The sequence below is a fragment of the Vulpes lagopus genome, chromosome 17, assembly GCF_018345385.1.
Source record: "Vulpes lagopus strain Blue_001 chromosome 17, ASM1834538v1, whole genome shotgun sequence".
NCBI lineage: Eukaryota > Metazoa > Chordata > Mammalia > Carnivora > Canidae > Vulpes > Vulpes lagopus.
The window spans coordinates 11,357,132-11,375,970 of record NC_054840.1 but is presented as its reverse complement, the minus strand read 5'-3'; the positions used below and the strand labels follow the sequence as shown (position 1 = coordinate 11,375,970).

Sequence of the window (18,839 nt, the reverse complement as noted above, 5' to 3'; positions counted from 1 at the left end):
TGTTAGTTGTTTTAATTATAAACAGCTATTGTGTACCTCTGTGAGCATGACGTTTATGGTATTTTATTTTTTTAGTTAGTGAAAATGGGCTTGCAAAAAACTATTTCACGGGTACCCTTTTACGTCTGAATGACTAGCAGATATTGCCACTATATCGGGAACTAAAAAGTACATTTTTCCACTGTATGATTACTCCTAATTTTTCCAAGTTAGCTACTGACAGAAAAATAAGCTTTTAGTAAATTTTCCTACTTTCAGCCAACAAGTTGCTAGAGGCAGAGGTCGATATATTTCACAGTGTTCACTTGGCAAGAAAATAGAGTACAATCTGATTTGCTTTTTCCTTATAATCTTAATGTAGTTAGGCATAATGCATGAATATGGAGTAGTGCGCTTATGAAGGAAGATGATGAGTTGGATGGAACTGAGAACTTCTCTGATTTCTTCTCCAGGCGATGTTTTTCATATTTCCATCACAAATGACCTTCTGTATTTGATAATTTGGGGTGAATTCTTAACTAGTTTTATGGAGTATGTTATTAACAATCTCCCTAAAATGTTGTGGACTTTTTAGATACTTTTTAGTCTTGAAACAACCAATACAAGTTTCTGTTGTTATCTTTGGCATTCATCATAATTTGTTTTGGGATTGTTTTTAAAAATTACTTTAGATTTGTTATAACCTAGAGACTTGTGTGTTGTTTTATCATGTTGCAAATTTGATTTACATGCATTAATTATGTTTGTTTTTTTCTTTTAAATGATACACTGAGATCTTCCTCCAACATTTTCTTTTTTAAAAAAAAGTTATTTTTCTAATTAAAAAATAGAAGACATGAACAGATCTTTCTACAAAGAAGGCATTCATGGCCAATAGACAAATGAAAAGATGCTCAACATCACTCATTCTCAGGGAAATGAAAATCAGAACTATAGGATATCACCTCATACTTTTCTGAATGGCTTAAACACACACACACACACACACACAAGAAACAACAAGTGTTGGTGAGGATGTGGAGAAGAAGGTACCTTCCTGCACTGTTGGCAGAAATGCAAACTGGTGTGGCAACTGTGGAAAACAGTATGGAGGATCCTCAAAAAATTAGAGTTATTGTAGAACCTCAGTTCTTCTTGCTTTGCCCAGATCTGACTGGTTCCCTTCTCATCATTAGGTTACAGTTCAAATATCACCTCTACAGGAAATACCAGCTTTAATTTATCTGTTCTCCTTCAATGTCATTCTCTATAACAGACAACTCTTTACCCTATTCATTTCTAACACTCTGAGTTTTTAGACTCACCTTGGATAGCAACATGTTTCAGAGGATGTGGTTTCCAGCCCCACTAGTCTAAATCTAATGGGTTTAAATCTTTATAAGTCTAACCCAATAGTTTTCAACCAGGACCGAGTCCCCCACACAGAAATCTTCATACCATTGTTCTGAGGTTAAAAAACATTTTTTTAAATCTGCTATGGTATTTTTAGTACATTTTTAGTGATTTGGTGCAGGAATGGCCATAGGTTGCAATTTGCTAAATCAAAACACAAGAAAAATTATTTATGGGATTCTGAGAAATGTTCTTTGTCTTAAAAGGGAGGTAAAAGAAGATCTAACATTTCAACAATCTGCCAGGCATTGCTTAAGAATGTGAAGTATGGTTCTAATGCCTAAGAAGGTGAAAACCTGAGGATAAAAGCCAACATCAGGATGACAGAGAAAAAAAGACAGAATCAGAATCTAAATGACATTGTTGAGTTAGATAACTCTCACACCACATGAGGTCTGCAGGTTTTTGTTTGTTTTTTTTTTTTTAATGTGAGATAATAAATCTCACTCTTACTTAAGTCACTTAAAGATTTAAAGTTGGGTCTCATGTTAATTGCAGACCAAAGTAGCTTAATTGATACGTTTTCTAGTTCATTACCCTGACTAGTTGTCCTACTGCAGACAATAAAATCTGGAATTACCTTGCTTATTTATGCATTTCCTTTTTTTTTTTTTAATTTTTCTTTTCCTGCATTTTAAGAAAAAAGAACATTGTTATACGTTCATTTCTGACCCAATGCCTGGAATATTGTTTGGCATATTGAATGAATATTTAGAAATATATTATGGATACATTCAATCTATCAAATGTGTTTCCTAAATATCTAAAAGTGAGCTTCTCTGTGCTCATTTATTATTACAGCTTTATTTAGTTTATTAGCTTTTTCCAGGAATGCTTTAATACTCCCTATTATCTTTTTCTACAGTTCATAGTCTACCAATTCACTTTCCATATTGCTGTTAGAGCAGAAAATATCTTACCTGCTTAAAATCTGTCTATGGAGATCCCTGGGTGGCTTAGCAGTTTAGTGCCACCTTCCGCCCAGGGTGTGATACTGGGGACCTGGGATCGAGTCCTGCTCAGGCTCCCTGCATGGAGCCTGCTTCTCCCTCTGCCTGTGTCTCTGCCTCTCTCTCTGTGTCTCATGAATAAATAAAATCTTAAAACAAAAATATCTGTCTATGGTGCAGTGTCGCCTACGGAAGCAAATTAATACTCTATTGTGTGTAGACATCAGGCCTCTCCCTACTTATCTAGCTTGTCTGCCTCTAATATGTACTACAAACTAAAATCTCAGATATTTTTCAACAAACTGTGTATTGTAGGCAGAATTCTAAGATGGTTCATAAGATTCCTACTTCCTGGCATGAACATTTTGTATAATGCTTCCCTTTGAGTGTGAGTAGACCTGACTCAATCAGGTGAGCTCTTTTAAAAGAGGATGTGGAGGCCAGTGACAGAAGAATCTAGACATATTCAAAGCTGCCGCAGATGCCCTTCTGGCCACAGGAGACTTCAGTCCTATAACCACAAGGGATTAATTTCAGCCAGCAACCTGACTAAATTTGGAAGCTGACCCAAAACTCCAGGGAACCCTACCCAGGCAGACATTTTGATCGCTGCCTTGTGAAACATTAAGCAGATAATTCAGCCAAGAGACACCCAGAATTCCAACCTACACAACTGTGAGATATATGGGCGTTGTTGTTATGAGCTGCTAAATTTGTGGTAATTTGTTATGCAGCAGTAGAACACGAATACATTATGCTTTCTTAATTCTCCTTACCTTTTCACTCATTATTCTCTCTAATTTCAGTTCATGTCTACCTGGTAGGTACTTACTTATCCTTCAAGATCCAACTCATCCGTTACTTCGTTTAGAAGTCCCTCCTCTGCAAAACACCTTTCTTCTAACTCTAGTTTGTTTTGCCATGCCTCATTCTCCCCTCTAGTGATTTTCATTGTTCTAACACTTCCTCTCTCAATGTCTATTATATTAGAACAGTAGTCTTCTCATTTTGAACTGAACTATGAACTCGTGTTTTGGTATGACCAATGCCATACTGGAACCAGGTTCTCAGGAGTCTCCTGATAAAAGCATATCCCAGGTATGCTTCAAGATATTTGATTGATTCAAAGGCAATACTTTAAGTTTTTGTGAGGGTGTGATATCAATGTTGCTCAGATTTCTCCCCACATTAACCTTCAGCAGACTAATGACTGACTGAGCCCACAGATGATAATGGACATCAAAGGTAGCAACAAAATTTTAAGAATTGACTTGTGATTTACAAAGCATAATACTAACTTCTCTGTTGCCTTCACCTCTTCTCTCTGAAATCATTCTAAGACAATGAGAATTATAAGAAAGAGACGAGAAACATAGCTCTATCTTTGATAACCCTAGAAACTATCTGTAACCCTAAAAATATATGAAGAATGCCTACCAAATCCACTGACAATAATAAGATACAAGAAAGGGCTGAGAAAAAAACAAAACAAAACCTTAGTTACACTGTCAGGTATGCTGGCACAGAGAACCTCCAGTGTAGGTGATCTTCCTGAGGAATAAAATGTCACTAATAATTATGTGTTTTCAACGGTAGATGGGCTATGGGAACTTCTATTGACTTTGTTAATCATCACAGAGAAATACAGAGATGAGGTTGAAGAAGAAAACACAAATATGGCAAATGTACAGGAAAAAAATCTTCCAGGGAGACTAGATAAAGGAAAGCCTTTCAACTGTAAGCAGCCCTGCAACTGCTGATTTGTTTCAGCTGAGAGAAGTAAAAGCTAAATAATCCTTCTCTGTATATTTCTGTGTGTGTGTCTGTGTGTCCACATGTAAATCATAATCACACACACACAAACTCAAAACCTTGTGTGAGAAGATATTTCTCCATGGACTGGGGAGATATCCTGGTAATTTATCAACTTTTCACTCTTATGCCCAGAAACCTCCTACCAAGAGATAGTGGTGTAGACAGAATTCACCTTAATCACAGTTAATTAATACTTTTAATTCAACTAAGCATCCACAAATATTTTTACAAGTTAAAAATTAAGGAACAAACAAAAAAGGAAGTGAAAAATTAGGAAGACATAACAAATGACACCTTGGAGAAGATACAAAATTTTAAATAAACTATATGGAAAATATACAATTTAAAATAGAAGCTCAGGGCAGCCCTGGTGGCTTAGCCGTTTAGCGCTGCCTTCATCCGGGGTGTATTCCTGGAGTCCTGGATGGAGTCCCACGTTGGGCTCCCTGCATGGAGCCTGCTTCTCCCTCTGCCTGTGTCTCTGCCTTTCTCTCTCTCTCTGTGTGTGTCTTTCATGGATAAATAAATAAATAAATAAATAAATTAGAAGCTCAAAGCTGAAAAATAAGGAAATGAGGAGGACATTGGATATATGCATACATGCAGATATGCATGCATCACCTACAGAGGTCAAGAGACAAGAAAAACAGAAAATGAAATGTTCAGAGAAATGAAATCTTCACAGAAAATATCTAAGGGAAATAAATAGACTGCTGGAAAGAGAGTGGAAAGTCAGACTGGGATTACTAAGGGAAATAAATAGACTGCTGGAAAGAGAGTGGAAAGTCAGACTGGGATTACAGACTAAAATGGAATTAAAAAGAGAAGGAAAAGAAAGGAATTGGCACTGGTTGATAAATAACTGGAAGCATATCCAAAATAAATCTAATTGATATACTTGAATAATAAACTGAAAGGAAATAAGAATTTCGATAAATAAATCAATGAGTTTCTAGAACTCTAAAAATACCTTATAGTTTGATAAGAAAAACTTTGATGTATACAATGAATGAGAAAACTATGTCTAAGGTAAAACTACAACAATGCCTATTATACTTCCTGGAGTTCCAAGTGAAAGAATAATCCTTTAGTTTTTGAGGAAAAGGATAATGATGCCTAGAGTGGGTAAAGAACAGAAGACCTCACATATCCCCAGCTCTTTTCAATTTCTCAAGCAAAGAAAACCGGAGTCTTTTTTACTCGGTCAAAATCTCATTCCTGATACACAATTTCATTCCTGATTCACAATTTCAAACACACACGAACACAGGGAATCTTTTCCTCACGAGTTCTGAGAAAGAGATTTCTAGATAACAAATTGACCTATAGAGTAGTAAATATAGACACTAAGGCAAAAGATCACAAAGAATGATCATTGTGTTCATTTAATTGCAGGACTAAAATCTACCCATTTGTGGAAATTATAGTTACAGATTATCACAAACCATCAATATATCAAACCATCACTATAATGAAAAAATAAATGGAAGAAAAAGGAGAAGGTATTATAAACTATGATCATTTCCTCTTGTTTTATACCTGAAAGCCAAGAGATGCTTTTTAAACCTGACAAGTGTTAAGCAATGAATGTATATATTAAAATATTTTTTAAAAAATTAAACCAATATAAAGAACTAAAAAAAAATCTGGATGTCAAGGTAAAATTGAACAAGATGCTGTCTATGAGATATGTTTAAAAGTAAGTGATAGAGAAAGTGAAAGTTAAAAAAATTTAAAAAGCTGCAAACAGACTAACAGCAACCACAAAAAGCCAAGAATATGGTATTAATATCACATTGATTCAGGGCAAAAACATTATAATACTAAGAGTTTCAATTCATAAAAATTTTATAGTCACATATAACAACGTGTGAATAAATACAACAAAATTCATGAAATAAAAACTACAAGGAAATTTTCAATAACATTTTCAGAGTAAGATATTTTAATTAATTTATATCTTTTGCTGGTGACATTTCAAGTAGGCCAAAAATAAATACAGCTTTAGAAGCCCAAAATTATGTTATGTATAAAGCATATCTAGTTGATCTATAGCTTCAGAAGTAGACCTCAGATCCTTACAAAGGATCATCTTCCTAGAAAATTGAGGATCCATAATCCTAAGTTCTCAGTAAATGCCCAGAAATGTAAGCATGGGATGTCGTCAGTTACATGTATATTATAAGCAGAGATATTCAAATCACAGTCTCCAGAAGAGTCTGAAGGATTCTGGAAATTATAAAGTCCTACTTGGGAGTTTAGGGAGGAAATACTTCTGAAGGACCTGATAATATCCTCACCGAGTAGGCAGTATTATTAGCAACCTGCTCTTCCAACAAAAGGTACCGCTCCATGTAGACATTAGTAGATAAATTGCCTCTTTTGTTGGGGTCCCTTAGTCAATCCTGTCACTTTGAAAACTATGCAATTATGTGTTTTTTAGTTTAATTCTAAATAATTGAAAGGATAACACCAGAAACCCAACTAGAATTTATATCAATAGTTCAAAGATGATTGATTCAATATCAAGAAATCAATAAGCACAATTGCTATAGCTACAGACAAAAAATATATCTATTGATACTGAAAATTAATTTGATCGAAGTCTACACTATACCTGATAAGATTGCTAAGGGATGTACTTTCTTAATATGTTATATAGATAAAGGTAATTCCTCCTTATATTTGTATATTTTAGATGTGTATGTAAATGTATATATATGTAATATGTAAACATGTCTGTGTATTATACAATATGTCTTTTATAATAAAAAATTGTATAAAATTTGAGGACTAATAAGAAAATTGACTACTATCACTTAATATTTAATAGTTTTGTGAATGTACTAGTTACTGAAATTTACATGAGAAAGAAATGAAGTATGAAACTTGGAAAGGAGGAGACAAAGTTGAAATAGTTTATAATAATATAGTAGAATATCTACTGAACTCAAAAGAACCATGTAAGAAATTATCACAAGCAATAAGAGATTTAGTAAGGTGGCTAAATCAATATACCAAAATAATATATGTATTATATATATATATATTATATTTACAAAAAGGTTGTTAGAAAGGATAATGAAGAAATGTTTTATTTACAGTAACCACACTCTCTTACCTCTAAATAATCTAAAGAAATACAAGAGCTTTTTATGAAGAGATATTCATAATGTTACTAAAGGATCTAAAATGAAACTTGAATTTTTAGAAAGGAAGGCCTTCTTGTTGGATAAACAGACTTAATATTAGAATAATCTCAACAAATCCTAAATCAATGTGCAAGTGGTAATTCCTGCAATGTACCAATAGGATATTTTTCATTAGTGCTAGATAAACTGATTCTAAAATTCACATGAATAAATGAATGTTTAAAATGAGATAGGAAATTTTTTAAAAGAAAGAGTAATCAGGTGGTCTTGAATACCTAATGATATTCAAGCATATTATGAAACATTATCTGAATAATTAAATAGTCTTAATAATTAAAATTTTAATAATTAAAATAATGTAGTACTGATTCATAAATAGAATAATAATAAAGAAAAGAGAATCCAGATATAAATACAAATATGTATGGGTATTTAGTACATGATAAAAATGTCATTTTGTATCAGTGGAGAAAAGGTAGATTAATAATGGTGATGGACAATTGGCTAGACACATTAAAAAATAAACTTGTACAACAACCTCATTTCTTATACCATAATTTCAGTCGAAGTAAATAATTAGATTAGGAATAGGAAAGAAAAGGAAAAAGAGGAAAGGAAGAGAAAAAAACTATAAAATTACTAGAAGAAAATTTGATTTTTCTTTTTTTTATATTCAAAAACAAAATTTGGGGATGGAAAAGACCTCTATAAATATTACATAAAAATCACAAGAACAGAGACCACCTGTGTGAATATAATTAATTGTTAGGATTGAAAACTAAGATCACCTGTGTCAACATAATTCAACTGTTCCATGAAATTCTGACTCAAGAAGATAAGACTAAAAATCAATAAATAACTTCACTGTTTGCTTTTGGAAATTCTTGCAAATCAATTCATCTGAACAAACAGTTTACTCACCTAGATGAACAGCTTACTTAGTGGGGCAATAATTTGCTCACCAAGACCTGCTTCAATAATGCTTTTGCTTTGCTGTATACTATTATGGACTTTGCCCAGTTCTGACCACTTCTCTTCTTTGAAAAACACACCTAACATCATTTGAGTATAAGCCAAAATACCTTCTGAATACCATTTCCTGACATCCTCCTTTTGAGACACCACCAAGGTTTCTCAAGGTCATGTTCTCCTTTGCTATAATAGTAAGTTTATTAAATTCAGCTTTGCTTGATCAGAAGATTTTTCTGGTGATCCCTCATGGACAGTTGATGACCCAAAGTCATTTAAAAACTTGAAATGGAAAACAATAGACAAAAGAAAAGTGATAAAGTAAGACAATATTTTGATTGCTCATCATAGACAAAATGTTATTAACCTAAATATTGAAGTCCTAACAAATCAATGAGAAAAAAAGAATTGGAAAAGGGTTTTATACACACACACACACACACACATAAATTCACAATGAAAAAAGCTTTAAAATGCATGAAAATAAGCTCAATATAAATTATATTACCATAAATGCATATTAAAACTGTAAAGAAATTCCGTTTTTCACTTTTCAGATTGGCAAAGATTAAAAAGTAGTGTAGCTGTGAGGAGACAACATTGTTGTAGAGTTATTTGGGTGTAGCTTCAATGGAGTGCAACATGGCGATATTTATTACAATTTTAAGCATATATGGGCTTTGACCAAAGAATTCTACTTCCAGGAATCTGTCTTCCAGATATATTCCCATAAGTGGAAAAATATATATGTATGAGGTTACTCAGTTTGGCTATTTCTGGAAATAGCATATAATTAAAATCTTTAAAATATCCATTATGTGGTATAGTAAAAAGGGACATATTTGAAGGCAGTTGTTATAAATAGTAAGATCTGTCCTAATGTCCAAGGTATGTTAAATTTAAAAATGATTACACAGTGGTATGATTTTCATACAATGATTTTAGCAAGAAAGCATATAGATGTGTTATTCAAAGGATCTCTGTAAGAGCTGTTGCTACTGAGGTTAACTAAATGTTTGAAGACAGAAGTACCTTCCACTATAAACCCTTTTGAATTCTTTGTCCACATATACACATTTATTATTAACTTTCCCTTCATCTTAATGAAATTGAAAAGGGAGCTTGTTTCACTAAAAACTCTATAAGTCATTGGAACATTGAGTGGTTTCACTTGGGAACTGTAATGGAGCACAATAAACTTAAAGGGGAGCAAGAGATCTTTTTCTAGTTCTGCAAGGTGGACAGAGGGCAGAGGCACACTGAGTGTGCCGGGAAGGGAGGCTTCTCCATTGTAGCACATTGTAGCACATTTGCAACAAGTGTGCCCACATGGAGACTGATGGGGCTGGATGATAGGGTAGCTTTACTTAGGCATCCAAAAATGCATCAGTGGGTTCCACAAAAGACGGATCTCAGCAGGAAAATGGTAAGAAGATGAATTCATCTTAATGCTGTCAAGACTGTTTATGAGCATGTGTGAAATCCCTCTATAACCCTACCTCTGGAAGATGTGGCAAGAGATGGGAGGTTTTGCAAAAACAAGTTGAAGGATAAAATTAATGCTCGTGTTACTTGAGCGTTAGTGTGGTCAGAGGATTGAAGGTCATGGTAGGGCACATAAAATAGCAAATTATTTTCAAGTAGTTTTTAACAATAACAAATGTATGTCAGAATTGTCTGGGAGCCCATGCTTGGGGCCAAGTCCTGAGATATTAGAGGATTTTAATACAATTAATAAAAAAAAATGTCTCCTACAGGCAAAAGAAGCACAAGATAAATTAATGGATATTATTGTTTCTAAGCCAAATGCTCGGTTCCACACGAGTTGTTTCTGAATAACTCAGTGAAGAAGGAACGGCTAGTGGTAGGAGTTGCAGGAAACAAACAGATGGCATTTAAATATTTCATCAGCTCCCCACTCCCACCTACTTATTCAACTTTATTTTACTTTCATCTTCACTCTTCTACCCACCCCAATGCTCCTTGCTTCGGTCATACTATTCTTCTGAGTCTTTGTTCAAAGTCATTTTGCCCTAGGACTGTGGCTGCCAAGAGCCACTGGAGCCCTTCTTCTCAGTAAGTGCTGCTTGCTAGAGATCCAGAACAGGCAGCTGGAGGAGTGTCTTCAAAGCTGCCCAGCTCCACAGGAGCAGCACAGGCCTCCACTGTCCCTTTGCACCTCAAGTCTGCATAATATTAGGGCTTAAAACAAACAGTAGCCTCGGAGGATTATTAGTTTGGAAAATCAAACAATAAACAAATTGAAATTAATTAATTCCCTATCAGGTAAACACTACATTAAGGTTGAAGCAAAACATGAAGAATTAGATGGAGTGATAATTTCAGCCTCTATAGTTAATTTTGTTTTTCTAAATTACTTTAGCATGTGTTGCCTTTACCAGTCTTGAAATTAAAGGCAAACAAATGCTTTTAATTTTTGTTGTTTTGTATTTGCTTGATATGTATTTGTGACTTATTTCACATGCCAGCTTTCTGTGGAAACCTGAAAACCCTATGAACTAACAACTAAATTTTGCTATTAAAGCATACTATATTGAAAAATGCTTTTATGCAGGAAGTAGAAGAAAAAATAATACCTCTTATTGGCAAATTTTGATCTAATCAATGCTTTATTAAGTGTTCTCCATTCATCATGGACACTACTCTAACTGTGGATCAATGTCCTGATTTGAAACACATATCCTGTGATATGTGTTTCTGGGTTAAATGATGTTCCCCAAAATTCATCATCTGGAACCTCAGAATTTGACCTTATTTGGAAATGAGAAGGCCATGGGGAGAAGTACTGAAAAGAAAGCCATGTGAACGTGGAGGCACAGATTGCTGATATGTATATAAGACAAAGAACAGGAGCACATTTGCAACCACATGCAAGGACGGGGGCATGAGACATTTTCTGTCTCACAGTCTTCAGAAAAAAACTAACCTTGTCAAACACCTTGAATTCAGACCTCTGAAAAGGGTAGTTCTGGTGAAGGCACAGATGAAAGTGAAGAGAACGGGCAAGAAAGCTTCTGCCATTTTAGAGAATACATGAAAATGCTCATCATAAAGGGAATGCTGGTAGATGTATGAATATTCCAAGTGCTTTAGTGAGTTTTCAGAAGGAGATGAGGAGCATGTTAGTGGACCTGTCAGGAAAGATGATTCCTGATTCTTGTTATAAAGGGGCAAAAACTTAGTTGAATTGTGTCCTAGTGTTGGGTGGAAGGTAGAACTTTGCAAGCAATGACCTTGGGTACTTAGCTGAGGAGATTCCCAAGCAAAATATGGAAAGTGTGGCTTGATTTGTCCCCACTATATATCATACAATGCAAGAGGAAAGAGGTAAGTTGAGAAACAAGCTATGAAGCAAAAAGGAACCAGTGTTTGATTTGGAAAATCCTCAGCCTACTCCTACTGTAAAAAAAAAAAAAAAAAGGATTCACTGGAGAGAACTCCAGGACTGGCTGAATGTTTTGGGAATAAAGTAGGCGTGTGACTCAGGGGTTCAATGGCTTCTCTTAGGAAGCCAGGAGTAGAGACAGGATTATCCAGGAAGAACCTGTAGAAAACTATCCAAGAAAAGGAATGACCTGTGGAAAATCCTGCTAATGGTATGGATCCTCTTGACGTGCATGAAAGACTGACATTTTTGAGATCTTTTTAACCAACTTGGACTGAAAGGGACAGAGATAGGATGAAATGAAGGGAGAATGACTTTAAGCGTGGTCCAGAGACCATGAGCAGTGGGAGACCTCCACAAACCCAGAGAGCAAAGCATCTGGACACAGAGAATTATTCTCAGGCCTTGAAACCTAATAGAACTTGCCTTGTTGAGTTGTGAACTTGCTTTGGACCAGTGAGCACTTTATTCCTTCCACGTTCTTCCTTTCAGAATCAGACTGTCTATTGGAGGCTTGTCCCGCCTACAGGAGGCAGACAACTCATCTTCCATTTTTACATGTCCCCAACTAGAGAAGAATTTTGCCCCAGCATAGATCATATCTAGAGTCTCAACCATACTTGATCCAGATTATTTAAATGATGGGATTTGAAACTTTTTGAGTTTATATTTTGGGATGGTAGTACTCATACAGGAATGGGTTAAGAATTTCAGGGATGTTGGGATGGAATGAATGTCTATATGTGGGATAGATGTGAATTTGGGAAAGACAGAGAACACACTATATGTGGTTGTGTAGTATCTGCCTCCAAAATTCATGTCTACCTGGAACCTAAGAATGTCACCATATATAGAAGTAGGATTTTTGCAGATACAATTGGTTAACATAAAATGAATCCATATAGGAGTAGGGTAGGCCCTAAATCCAGTGACTGGAGTATTTACAAGAAGGTCATGTGAAGGTAGAGGCAGATTGCTGTGATACATCTAGAAACTAAAGAACACCAAGGATTGCCAGTAACCAGAGGCTGGAAGAGAAGCATGAGACCATTTCCCCATCATCAGTAATTCCAGAAGGAACCAGCCCTGCCAACATCTTAAATTCACACTTTTAGCATCCAGAACTGTGAGAGAATGAATTTCTGTTGTCTTAAGCCATCTAGTCTGTGGTACTTTGTTATGGCATCCCCAGGAAACTATTATCCTCTCTCAAACAAAACATGCCATATATGCATTTTTTTATAGTCAACTTAATTTTATGGTAATGCTGAAATTTTTGTCTCTGCTGACAAACATTATTGAAAGCAACAAACATTGGGATGCCTGAGTGGCTCAGCAGTTTAGTGCCTGCCTTTGGCTCGGGGGGTGATCCTGGATTCCCGGGTTCGAGTCCTACATCGGGCTCTTTGCTTGGAGCCTGCTTCTCCCTCTGCCTCTCTCTGTGTGTCTCTCATGAATAAATAAATAAAATCTTTAAACAAAAAAGAAAGCAACAAACATTTATTGCACATTTCTGAATTTCCAGGCACTGTGCATTAATAAATCCCTGCAACTACTGTGAAACAGGCATTATTATCCCTAGTTTACAGGTTGGGACGTTCTAATCTGTATTGACATGGAGGGGTCTTATAATATTAAGTAGAAAAATAAGCATTTAAATATATATCTATTTAACTCATGTGTTTATAGTCTACCTATTAATGTATAATGAGAAAAAAATGAGTTATTCTAACATATAACAAGATTTTAACTCACATCGAGCAAAGAAAAGAACACTCATCCTTTACCAGTGTGCAATCTATATATATTTAATTTTCTTCTCCAACCCTGCAAGATGTTGCTCAATGTGTCATCAATCAGGATGAGCTTACAAATTCATTTAGAAGTGCAAGCACATTCAAGTGTGCCATATAGTCAATTCCTTTTTCAATGAGAGTTCTCTCTGACACCACAAACCTTTTGTGTTTAAGCGAGCCTAATGACAAGACCATTACTTCAGGTATTGACCAAAACTTGTAAATAGAAGAGCAATAGGGAGGTTCTTCTAAAGATGTTATTACAAAGTGGAAGCAGATGAACAAATGCATTACTCTCTTTTAAGTAGAATTTGCCTTTTGCTCTCTGTTAGTTCATATTTGTGAACTTTAATGAGACTGATGTATGGCAAAGTAATTCTTACCTTTTTAAAAGGAGCATCTGTTATACTGATGCTACCAACAATAGGGCTGTGACAGTTCATTAAAAGTAAAATAGGAGTGTTTGGGTTGAGCAGGAGGCCTGTGTGGCTCACCTCAAGCTTCAGCTGCATACAGCACTGGGATTCTACCTGCTAGGTATGTCAGGAGGACAGAAGACTGGAGAGGCTTCTGAGGGAGAATTTATTTTAAGGAATGATGGGGACACCCATCATTATTCCAATAGGAATCCTCTATTAACAAAACTTTGGCTCTAAAATGGGAGATGCATTAGTTTGCTAAGGCTTCCATAACAACGAAACACAGACTGGATGGCTTAATGCTACAAATTTATTTTCTCAAACTTCTGGATGCTGAAAATTTGAGATCAATATGCCATCCGGGTTGATTTCTTCTGAGGCCTCTCTCCATGGCTTGTAAACGGCCGTCTTCTCCGTGTGCCTTCATTGAGTGGTCCTCTGTCTGTATATGTCTGTCTCCAGACTTCCCCCTCCTACAGGGACATCCATCGTATTGGGATAGGGCCCACCCTAGTGACCTCATTTTACCTTAAGCCTTTAAACAATCACATCTGAAGTACTTGGGGTTAGAACTTCAACATATAAATTTGGGGGTGATACAATTCGACTCCCAATAGGAGAGCTGATTCTAAGCACAATGTTGTACTTGTCAAAAAATTAGTCCCTGACCCAGATGCACATAGATTTATATGGAATTCCTCTGGAGGGTTTGAGAGATGAAGACTACGAGGTGCTATAATAGCCCTATGAGAAAACAGAACAGCAGAAGTGAAGGAAGCATTCTATACTTCGACATTGGCCATAGTGCCTGTGGAAAATGCACTGGGTTCAGACGTTAGAGATGCTGAAGGAATAAAAAATTTCCACTGACTCTGGCAAAGACTTAGCTTTCAGCGGTTCTTTCCCTACCTATTGCTAAATCCAGTTAGTTGATGAGTAGCTGATAAACCATGGATTCAGTCCTGTGGGCCCCGAATCATGTTTTATGATTAACACAGCTTCGATTTATTAATCCTTTCAAGAATCTGGACAATGGAAATTCTCTGAAACAAAAAATGGACTTCGCCTGGCCATCCTCAAATGTTCTAGTAAAGTTTTAAGTGTCTTGCTGTCCGCAAAACCATACGGCTATTTCCAGGTTTCTATATTTTAATAAAAAGCTTGAGCTAATGGCTCTTTTTTTTCTTCTCCCACAAAGAACCACATTGGCTCTCTGAGGTATCCATTTCAGCAGGGATGCAAGTTTCTGGCAGAGGAAGAAGCAGCAACAATGCCCAACAAAAGTGCCAGCGGCAGCAGAAGAGATTGGAAAAAGTCATGCCAATGCCTGATGGAGACAGTGCATCCGTGGGGAACAGAATGTAAATCAAAGTGCCTTCCTACAGTTTTCCAACAGAGTGGTCTTGGCAGTAGGCATCCCTGTGGGAAGCTGAATCTGGAGATGAAAGGAGGGTAGAATGTAGAATCCATGTGGTTGGTTATAGGCCTTAGCCGTGAGTATATATAAAGTAACTTTGGGAATAAAGGTATGTTTTAAGATACTTTAACAGGGACTGAAGTGTCACTGACAGCAAGATGAGAGAACAATTGTCACAAATGGGCCATTTCCACTCGTGACCTAGGGTGGCAACTTTGTATGATTAGTATGAATGATGCTTTCTAGAGTTGTGTTCTAGGGACCATTCTGCCAATTTCTACGTTCTATTCTACATTATTCTATATTCTTTGTATTCCATAGACATGGTTCAGGGCAACTGCTCATGTCCATGATCTTTGACCCAATTTTAAGTACTAATTTGGGTCGCCCTTAAGAAACACCTTAGATGTACGTATTAATTTTTCTAGCTTATAACGTATTTTCACATGTAGAATTACATTTTTATCTTTTTACCCTCACAAACTCTATGAGGTAAACATTTTATTCATAGCTAATGGGAAATAAATCTAGGAGTTATTTTGCTATTTCTACCATAATATCGTAATAACACAATTCCTAGCACATAGTAAATGATCAGAAAATACCTGATAATCATGGAATTACTCTTTCATTATATAAACCTATGAAAAATGTATGTTCAAATAAAGATTTAATTATGATAAAATAGATGTTTTAGATCTTCATGGATACAATAACTGTATTCATGGTCAGCCATACAAGTAAGAATTGTGGAGAGTCCTGTGTTTTCCAATTTCATGAAGACAAAAAAGATTCCAGCGTTTCTGAACTGCACCATACTCAATGGCAAGTAAATGATATTGTACTTTTTTTCTTCCAGTAGGACCAATAAGGGGGATAGAACTAGAAAATGGCTTTCCCATTTTAATATTAAAATCCATCCATTCATTCAACAAATATGTATCAAACGCATACTATGTTCAAGTGTTGTTCTTGATGCTGATGAATTGTCATTGGAAGAAAAGATCCCTGCACTTAGGGACTTTAGAGTCTGTATTTAATTACTTCCTCTTAGGTTTTGCATTATAGTGATTTAACTTTGGAAATTATCATGTAGTTACTTATATAATTTTATAGTTAAAGATAATGTATGAGTCATACTTGTCTTCTTGCAAATGTCAAAACTCCAACACAAACTGACTAAAGGAAAAAAAAGAAGAGTGTGTTGGGTAAACATGGCTGAATGAATACACAAACTCATGTTGAATCAAGAGGTCTCTGTCTTTCTCAGTATTTATTTTATTTTCCTCTGCATTGGCCTTGTTTGCTGGAAGGTTGTCTAACACAGGGACTTCTAGACCTCCAGGCCTTCATTCTACCAGTTTAGTAATCCCCAGAAAAGGATGTCTTTTTTCTTTTTTATTTTTTTTAAGCTATTATTTATTTATTCATGAGAGACACAGGGAGAGGCAGAGACACAGGCAGAGAGAGAAGCATGCTCCCTGTGGGAAGCCTGATGCAGAACTTGATCCCGGGACCCTGGGATCACACCCCGAGCCAAAGGCAGACACTCAACCACTGAGCCACCCAGGTACCCCGAAAGTCTCTTTTCTAACGAAAGTCCCAGGAATTATTGTTGCTGTCTCATAATTGGTCTCTATGTCCATTAATGTATAAATCACTGACATTCAGGCAATGGCTTCAACTCCTATGCCAGTGGAGGCACTTGTCTGATCTGAACAACATAAACTCTTAATAGATTGAAAAAATGGTGTTTTGTTACCGAAAAAAGCAGAATTTAGTGATGCATATTGAAATTAAGTGACTTTTTACAGTGAAATTAAGTGACTTTGGAAACAGAGCCAAATTAGGTCTTAGATCTCTGAGTCCTGGGCCAGAATTTTTCAATTGTACTTCACTGTCAGTTTTTATTATGGAGAGTAAATAAGATCATGAGCTTAATTGTTCCTTGAAAAAGTAATAATGTGCTGAATAAATAGCTATTATACATGATCCCTAGGCAATAATCTTGAAAGTTCCAGATGTCCTGATTTAATTTGTACATTTAAAGTGCATTCAATCTGAGTGAATGTATTAGTAAAGTTATTTGGGAAATATGCTATAATTAGTGGTTTTTTATTCAGTGGGTCTTGATAATGACTATTTGAAGATAATAATAATCTTCTGGACTAAGACAATGAAAAGTTCTCTCTAAAGTAAAGACTGAGAAGTGTTAGGGCAACATTTCCATTCCAGTAGGGCTTCAGGGCTGTCCCACGAAGCTCTTTAAAATGGCTATTTGGTCTGTTTACTCATCTCTTTCCAGGCTGAGTCCTGTGGAACTTCACCACAATCAACTCCTTGGTTAGGCAGCTCTCTTCTCAATTCTCTGACCTGCTGTTTTACAGGGGAAAGTATTCCTCTTTTATTGTTTCTGTAAGAAGAACCCTATATTTTATCTTTTCTTAAAATATATTTTATTTTTTTGACAAGAGACATGTATGGCCTATTAATTTTTTTAAGATTTTATTTATTGATTGATGAGAGACACACAGAGACAGGCAGAGGGAGAAACAGGCTCCCTATGGAGGGCCCCACACGAGATTCGATGCCAGGACCCCAGGATAACACCCTGAGGCAAAGGCAGACACTCAACCACTGAGTTACCCAGGCATCCCATGTATGATCTATTAAATCCCAATTAGGAAACATCCCAAACCTAAAACCGGTTCTTCTTTCTTTGAGGAAAAGGGAAAACTTAATATTAAAAATTTCTGTAGAAGTGAGAAGAAATGTTGTGTTCCATTCTTTTAACATACCAAAGCAAAGAGAAAACGCAATAGTGTTTTCATATTAAGAGAGTTTGAATGACTTATAATAATAATCATATGTTATAATTTTTTGGAAAATATAAGTACTTTTTCTATTGTAAATTAAGAGGTTTTTAAGAAATATGTTGGAAATTTAACTTTCTTAACATAAACGTGGCCTGTACATAATATTTATATAATCCAAATTCATTAGTCTAAAGGGAGCATTTGCTTAAAAAACTGGTCTTACTATAATTAAACTTTGGCAAGCCAGAACGTTGATGAATTAAGTAATAGAGTCCTAAATATTTAGAAGAGAAAGTGACCTAAGAAATGTTAGGTCTCTCCAAAACATTTTATAGTTCAAAAAACTAGTCAGAGTAATGATTTATCCAAGTATGTAATTAAAAATATCAATTTTCAAGTACATCGTAGCATACATACTGTTCAAGTTTGTTTCAAGTATATAACAATTACCTGTTAATTGTTTTATTTGTTAGCATGTTGAATTTTTTCCTATAAATTATTCAAGATGAAATCATTTCCTAAGAAACTTCAGTGTTTCAGAAGTTTCCTCCTTTATTTTCCATGAAATCATCCCATAGCCACATCATTTATGAGAAATGAACACACACTCTATATTCAATGAAAGCTGGAGGAGCTAACACTCAAAGTACAAAATGGATGGAAAGAATGTCCATAACAGTGGATATTCATCAGGGACGGCACACAAG

General features: G+C 35.5%; 1 long non-coding RNA gene across 2 annotated transcripts in view; it reads left to right on the top strand.

Annotated features, from left to right (window-relative positions):
* LOC121477496 overlaps positions 1 to 18,839 on the top strand; it is a 334,919-nt gene that overhangs the window by 276,636 nt on the left and 39,444 nt on the right. The window contains exon 4 of one of the 2 annotated variants that reach the window (XR_005984244.1): positions 15,098 to 17,815. The exons of the other annotated variant lie outside the window; for it this stretch is intronic. This is a non-coding gene — a long non-coding RNA (uncharacterized LOC121477496). Of the gene's footprint in view, positions 1 to 15,097; positions 17,816 to 18,839 lie in introns of those variants that run through there. 2 annotated transcript variants of the gene reach the window in all.